General features: G+C 44.6%; 1 long non-coding RNA gene across 2 annotated transcripts; it reads left to right on the forward strand.

Annotated features, from left to right (window-relative positions):
• LOC105873611 (uncharacterized) lies at positions 1-4,788 on the forward strand. Of its 2 annotated transcripts, XR_002221526.2 has the most exons (3): positions 1-136; positions 1,789-1,838; positions 3,845-4,788. It is a non-coding gene; the product is annotated as an uncharacterized LOC105873611 (long non-coding RNA). The 2 variants fall into 2 exon arrangements; XR_001155129.3 differs by lacking the exon at positions 1,789-1,838.
• Positions 4,789-6,707: the final 1,919 nt, after the last annotated feature.

Consider the following 6,707-nt stretch of genomic DNA (forward strand, 5'->3'; position numbering starts at 1 on the left):
GGAGGCGCGGCTTCCGGTTCCGGCCGTGCTCGACAAAGCTCTGCAACGGAGTGTTGGTATCCGTTTTCTGGAGTCAGTGTCGGGGTTAGGGTTTCACCCTGGTCCTCCCTCGCCCCCTGAGGTGGCACCTGCCCAGGTGAACGCTCCCTCTCTCCCTTGTCCCCTGCGCAGGGCCGTTGCGAGCGGGCGGCCCGCGTGGCGGCCAGCCCCAGGAGCGGGGCGCCCTGCCCGTGGGGTCTGTGGGGTCCTCGGGCTGGCGTGGCCTTGGACCTTGCTTCAGCTCACGAAGTGGAGGGCCCGGTTCTGGAGTCCCGGAAGCCCATTTCTCGGCCGGGCCTAGGCGGTCCGAGCCGCGCCTGCATGGTGGGAGGAGCCGGGCTCAGCTCCTCGCTCAGTCGCTGGGATTCCTTTTCTGGGTTGAGTTGTCGCACCGCCTTCTATCCTTGCGACCTGGGGCAGGTCTGTCTCTGAGCCCCAGTCTGCTTATCTATGAATGGAAATGACAGTGTCTGCCCCATGGGTTATTGGGAGGATAGGGTGAGGGAAAGCAGCGGCGTGTCTGGCCCATAAAATTCCAGAAATGGTAGCAGCTGTTGCGGCTGTTAATGGAGATTCCTGGGGCAGTAGCTGTGTCAGCAGTTTAACCTGAGTGGCTGAGAAGATCATATAGAGGAGAGTGTGTGTATAACGTTCTGTACAATGTCAGATAGAAAATAACTGCACAGTAAACTAGAGTTATTCACTGGTGAGGTTAAGCTTTGTGTTTGGCGGGTTGTCTTATGAGACTGATAGGATTAACTAGCTGGTTAAATTGTGGAGCTGGTCGTCCATCTTTCGGAGCTAACCTTGAGAATTAGTCTACTGACAGTTGAGACTATTTCTAGAAGCCAGGGTTGTAAAGACCTTAGGTACTGGGAGCTAGAAAAATTAATAGGAGGGTGTTTTCCTAAGTGGCTTAGGGCTTTTCACTCAGAAAGGTTTTGGGTAGGAAGGGAAAACCCGAAAAGTTTCCTCCCTCTTGAGTTGTGAAAGAAATGCATATTTGTAGTTAAAAAGAAAACAATACAGAAAGTTATAAAATGAAAAGTGTTTCCCTGTTCTGTTCCTGTTCTTCAGAAGTAAATACAATTAGTTTCTTTGATAATATCCACATACTGTTTGGATATATCAGGTTATTTTGCTTATTTGTGTGTAGCTTTAATTTCCCCGGATGGGATCATACTACACATTGATCTGCACCTTGGTCATGTTGTGGTATGTTATGGACTTTACTTATCAGCTCCCTCAGGCCTAGTTCATTCTTCCCAAGGCTGCACTGCATTCCACTGGATGGTTTAATCATTTCCCTGTTGATAGTCACTTAGGTTTTCCCCAAAATTTTTTTTTTTTTTTTTTTTTGAGACAGAGTCTCACTTTGTTGTCCAGGCTAGAGTGAGTGCCGTGGCGTCAGCCTAGCTCACAGCAACCTCAAACTCCTGGGTTCGAGTGATCCTTCTGCCTCAGCCTCCCGAGTAGCTGGGACTACAGGCATGCGCCACTATGCCCGGCTAATTTTTTTATATATATATCAGTTGGCCAATTAATTTCTTTCTGTTTATAGTAGAGACGGGGTCTCGCTCTTGCTCAGGCTGGTTTTAAACTCCTGACCTTGAGCAATCCGCCCGCCTCGGCCTCCCAAGAGCTAGGATTACAGGCGTGAGCCACAGCGCCCGGCCTTCCCCAAAATTTTGCTTTCCCACAATGTTTCACCCAACATTTCCTGGACTAAATATTTTCTTTTTTTCCAAGGTACCCCTGAGTCGGCAGGTATTCTGCTTTTACCCTTCTCATCACCCTAGGTTAGTGCCAACTTTCTTTTGGGGATGGGCACACCCTGTTAACTGAGCAAAAATACCGAAAAAATAAGAAGAATTGGTGTACTTCAAGAATATCCAAGCTACAGGGTCTAGAATCAATTCAGGGCTCCCAGAAAATGGGTCAGGGAACCTTGAAAGAAGGGATAGTGGCCGGGCGCGGTGGCTCACGCCTGTAATCCTAGCACTCTGGAAGGCTGAGGCAAGTGGATTGCTTGAGGTCAGGAATTCGAAACCAGCCTGAGCAACAGTGAGACCCTGTCTCTACTATAAATAGAAATAAATTAATTGGCCAACTAATATATATAGAAAAAAATTAGCCATGCATGGTGGCACATGCCTGTAGTCCCAGCTACTTGGGAGGCTGAGGCAGGAGGATTGCTTGAGCCCAGGAGTTTGAGGTTGCTATGAGCTAGGCTGATGCCAGGGCACTCACTCTAACCTGGGCAATAAAGTGAAACTCTGTCTCAAAAAAAAAAAAATGAAAGAAGGGATAACTAGGTGCTGGGAACTAGTTAATGCAGGGCAGCTGGTCAGTGTTGGTGATTGTTGACCTCTGAACAGATTTGAGAGAGTCTGAAGTGGGAGGGATTTTGAGTGTCCACATTCCTGCTGTGTAGACTAGGGAGCCATCAATTCCTTGGGAGAAGAGAGCGTTAATGAAAAAGATCCTTGAAAAGTGACTGCATCATAACCTTTGTATCCTTTTGATGTACCCTGATGTGAAAATGAATTTAGTCATTTCTGTTCTGTCATTGAAGTCTCTTTCTTTTTTAAAGTAAATTAACATAGGATGTGGTTTTTCTGCAAATAACCCCTCTTTTGGACTGGGGCCCTAATCAAATGAAGCAAAGGCTTTTTTTTTTCCCTGTCATTTTGCAGGTGTTTAATTTGCTCGCCTCCCCCTTCCTCCCACTACAGCTGGTTTGATAATCCTGGAATCTGAAACATCCAAAGTGTTGGCCGTGTACACTGCTGGGATTCTGACAAGTTCCCATACACTCCATACACTGATAGAGCAGCTTAGGTTTCTGATCTTAACCTAGAGGCTTCTTCTTCTTTTTTTAAATACTAGCAACTGGTGAGTATTTCCTTTTTTTTGTTTTTATTTACTCTGTTGCCCAGGCTGGGGTGCAGTGGCACTATCATACTTCACTGCAGCCTCCGACTCCTAGACTCAAGTGGTTCTTCTGCCTCAGCCTCCTCAGTAGCTGGGACTACAGGTGCATACCACCATGTGCAGCTAATTTTAAAGTTTTCTGTAGGGACAGGGTCTTGCTATGTTGCTCAGGCTGGTCTTGAACTTCTGGTCTCAAGAGAGCCTCCCAAAGTGCTGGGATTATAGGCGTGAACCACTATGCCTGGTCACTTTTTTTTTCTTTTTTTAAAGAGATGTCTGCCTATCTTGTCCATGCTGGAGTGCAGTGGCTCTCCACAAGCGTGACCATAGCTCACTGCTGCCTCAAGTGTTTAACACTTTAACACTTGGTGTTCTTTCACCATCATAAAAGTGACGGTTAGAGGTAGAAAAGGCAGTACAGTAGATATAAATGAACAGATCTTATTCTTCTCTCTTTTAGCACCTCTTCATAAATTGCTTTGTAGACATAGCAAATGTTCTATAAAAATGGTGGGAGGAAGCAAACACCCATGACTTGGTCACCTCCCAAAGAAATCATGTATATACAATTTTTTTTTGTCTTAGCATGATGGGAGAAAAAAATGGATGCAGGTTTCTGCAGCAAGGCCAGTGTTCTTCATTCTTTCTGCTTTGAGAATCTACATTTCTTAGTGGCACATTTTGTCAATTGTGTCAGTTGATCCAGCAAGGGGAAAACAAAAGTAGAATTTCTAGTAGCTTAATTAAGGAATGCTGTTAAGAATGGAAGGCTTGATGGAACCTGGGTCTGGACCAGATTCATGAGATCAGGGTGTTTTAACAGCCTTTGTCATCTGTTTTTGCTGACCATGACTTTTCTCTTTGTGCTTAGGAGTCTGAAACGTTTTTTCCCAGAGTTCCAGAATGGAGACTGAAGGATACCCAGAGACACAAAGAAACAGGGAAGTCCAGAATGATCAAATGCGGTCACTACTAAATGAAATGATGGCTGAGGAGCCAGAAGTCATCCTAATACCAGCTTCCCAGGTCCAGGTTCCAGGAGAGCCTTCTGGGCTCCCACCAGAGAGCCTGGATGAAGACACTGTTGAAGACCTTGAGAACACACCACAAAGGAATCCTCCCAACCCTGCAACTTCCAGGCAGAGGTTTAGGAAGTTCCGCTATGAGGATGCAGCTGGTCCCAGGGATGTCCTCAGACATCTTCAGGAGCTTGCTGGACAGTGGCTGAGACCTGACATTCACACAAAGGAGCAGATTGTGGAAATGCTGGTGCAAGAGCAATTCCAGGCTGTCCTGCCTGAGGAGCTCAGAGCTCAAGCGCAGAGATGTCAGCCTGGAGTCAGAATCACTGGCTAAGTCTTGCTGCTTGCTTCCTGCTCAGCCTACACATGAGAAGTAAACAAGAGGTACTCTTTGATGCATGATCCAGCTGCAGCCGTGGGAAATCTGAACCTCTGTTTTCTTTGAGCTTGTCTTTGGTTGTAATAAGAATACATCAAAATCCATGTCTAGACCTCTTTTTGGCTGAGACAGCTTTATATCCTGGGACTATGATCTCCAAAAGGAATATCTTAGGACAATCAGCCCTCTGCTTCCAGCTTTTCCAAGAGCTGGTTTTTCTTCTGCTGGATGCCTTCTTTTTTTGCACTTTGTGACATGCTTTAATGTATTGTTGTTATGTATCCAAAGAGGTAATCAGCTTTAATGTTCAGAATTTATGGTTCTTGCTTTGGTGGCATGAATGGAAGTTCATGTAACTGCACCAGTAACTCATTTGGGATGCCCTTGAAATATTAAAGTTTGGTCCTTAGTGAACATTGTCTTGTGGTGATTGATCAGTTTAGCTGTTAGTAGTCTGCATTTGAGGAAGGTGAGATAATTATCAGGAGTGGCTGTGATGTTTGCTGAGCTGGGAAATAGGAACAGTCCTGGCCTTTGTTTTCAAAATCAGGATTTAAATGGTTCAAAACTGAGAAAGGGATAAAACAGGTCATTTGAGGTAAGTAACTGATGCAGAGCTGTTTGCTTTGCTTTCACCATTTCCATCAACTTTGTTCTACAGCTTGTCTTCCTGTAAGAAATCTCACTCCAAAGCTGTCTGATAGTACTCTGTTCTGCTTTTCCCCACAGCAGAGGTCATCCTTGTTTTTCTGTGAGTGGAGACCTGTTCTTTGGCTGACAGCTGAGACAGGGCAATAGCTGTGGTTGTAACAGGCAGAGTAATCAGCAACTGCCTCCCCAGCACGGCCCAGTTCAGAGGAACCTGTCTGCCTCTGTGGCCTGGCTCTTGGACTTGTAGATTCGCTCCTATAACAAACCTGTTGCCAATTCAGAAGCAGCTTTTGGTGTAGGGACTGGTTAGCTCCATGCTGGAACTCATGTTGATTCTGCTGATGTTTGTCTAATACTTCCTGTGCCTCTGGGACTGTTCCAGGTTCTAGAATATAAATATAAAGCCCACTTTTAAGGAAATGTATAGTTTTTGAGGAGAGAAGGAAGCATTCAAAAATGTATTGTTAGAAATGCTGGAGTATAACTTGTCTTCCTTTTGGTATCTGGTTTCGAAATAGCACTAAGAAAAAACATTTTCTATTTTTAAAAAAATTGGTCAGGCATGGTGGTTCATACCTGTAATCCCAGTACTTTGGCAAGCTAAGGAGGTAAGATTGCTTTAGGCCAGGAGCTTGAGACCAGCTTGGGCAATGTAGCAAAACCCTGTCTATACAAAAATTTAAAAAAATTAACCCATTGTGGTGGTATGCATCTGTAGTCCCGACTACTCAGGAATCTGAGGCAGGAAGATTGCTTGAGCCTGGGAGTTTGAGGTTGCAGTAAGCTTTGATTGCATCACTGTACTCCAGCCTGGGTGACGGTATAGGACCCTGTCTCTTAAAAACATCAAAATTGAGGCTGAGTACAGTGGCTCATGCCTGTAATCCTAGCACTCTGGGATTGCTTGAACTCAGGAATTTGAGACTAGCCTGAGCAAGAGTGAGACCCCATCTCTACCAAAAAGAAATTTTATAAAAACCCAGCTGGGCTGAGGCAGAAGGATCTCTTAGAGCCCAGGAGTTAGAAGTTACAGTGAGCTACAATGATGCCACTGCACTCTACCCAGGGCGGCAGAGTGAGACTCTGTCTCAACAAAAACAAACAAGGAAACTGAGCACCCCTCCTCACAACCTCCACCCCTTAAAAAAAAAAAGAAAAAAGATCCCATCTCTACAAAAAAAATTAGCTGGGTGTGGTGGCACATGCCTATAGTTCTGGTTACTCAGGAGGCTGAGGCAGGAGGATGGCTTGAGTCCAGGAGTTTGAGGCTGCAGTGAGCTATGATCAGACCACTGCACCCTAGCCTGAGCAAAAGAGCAAGACTCTGTCTCAAAAAAAGAAAAAAGAAAGGTTAAAAGCAGAGAAGTGTAAGGACATAGCCAAGTTGGGAAAGTGACTTTTTTTTTTGATAGAAATAAGCAAAGCTCTTTATTTACAGCTATGATCGTCTGTTTAGAAAACCCAATGAAATCCATTAAAAAGCTACTGAGACTAATAAGTGAACTTTGCAAAGTTGTAGGATACAAAATCAATTTGCAAAAGTCGATTGTATCTATGTTAGGAATAAATAGGAATTGAAATATTTAAAATAATACTACTTATAATAGCATTAAAATATGAAATGCCTAGGGATAAATCTGAAAGATATGTACTGAAAACTAAAAAATATTGCTGAGAAAAAT

The sequence above is a fragment of the Microcebus murinus genome, chromosome 2 (genome assembly GCF_040939455.1).
Source record: "Microcebus murinus isolate Inina chromosome 2, M.murinus_Inina_mat1.0, whole genome shotgun sequence".
Lineage (NCBI taxonomy): Eukaryota > Metazoa > Chordata > Mammalia > Primates > Cheirogaleidae > Microcebus > Microcebus murinus.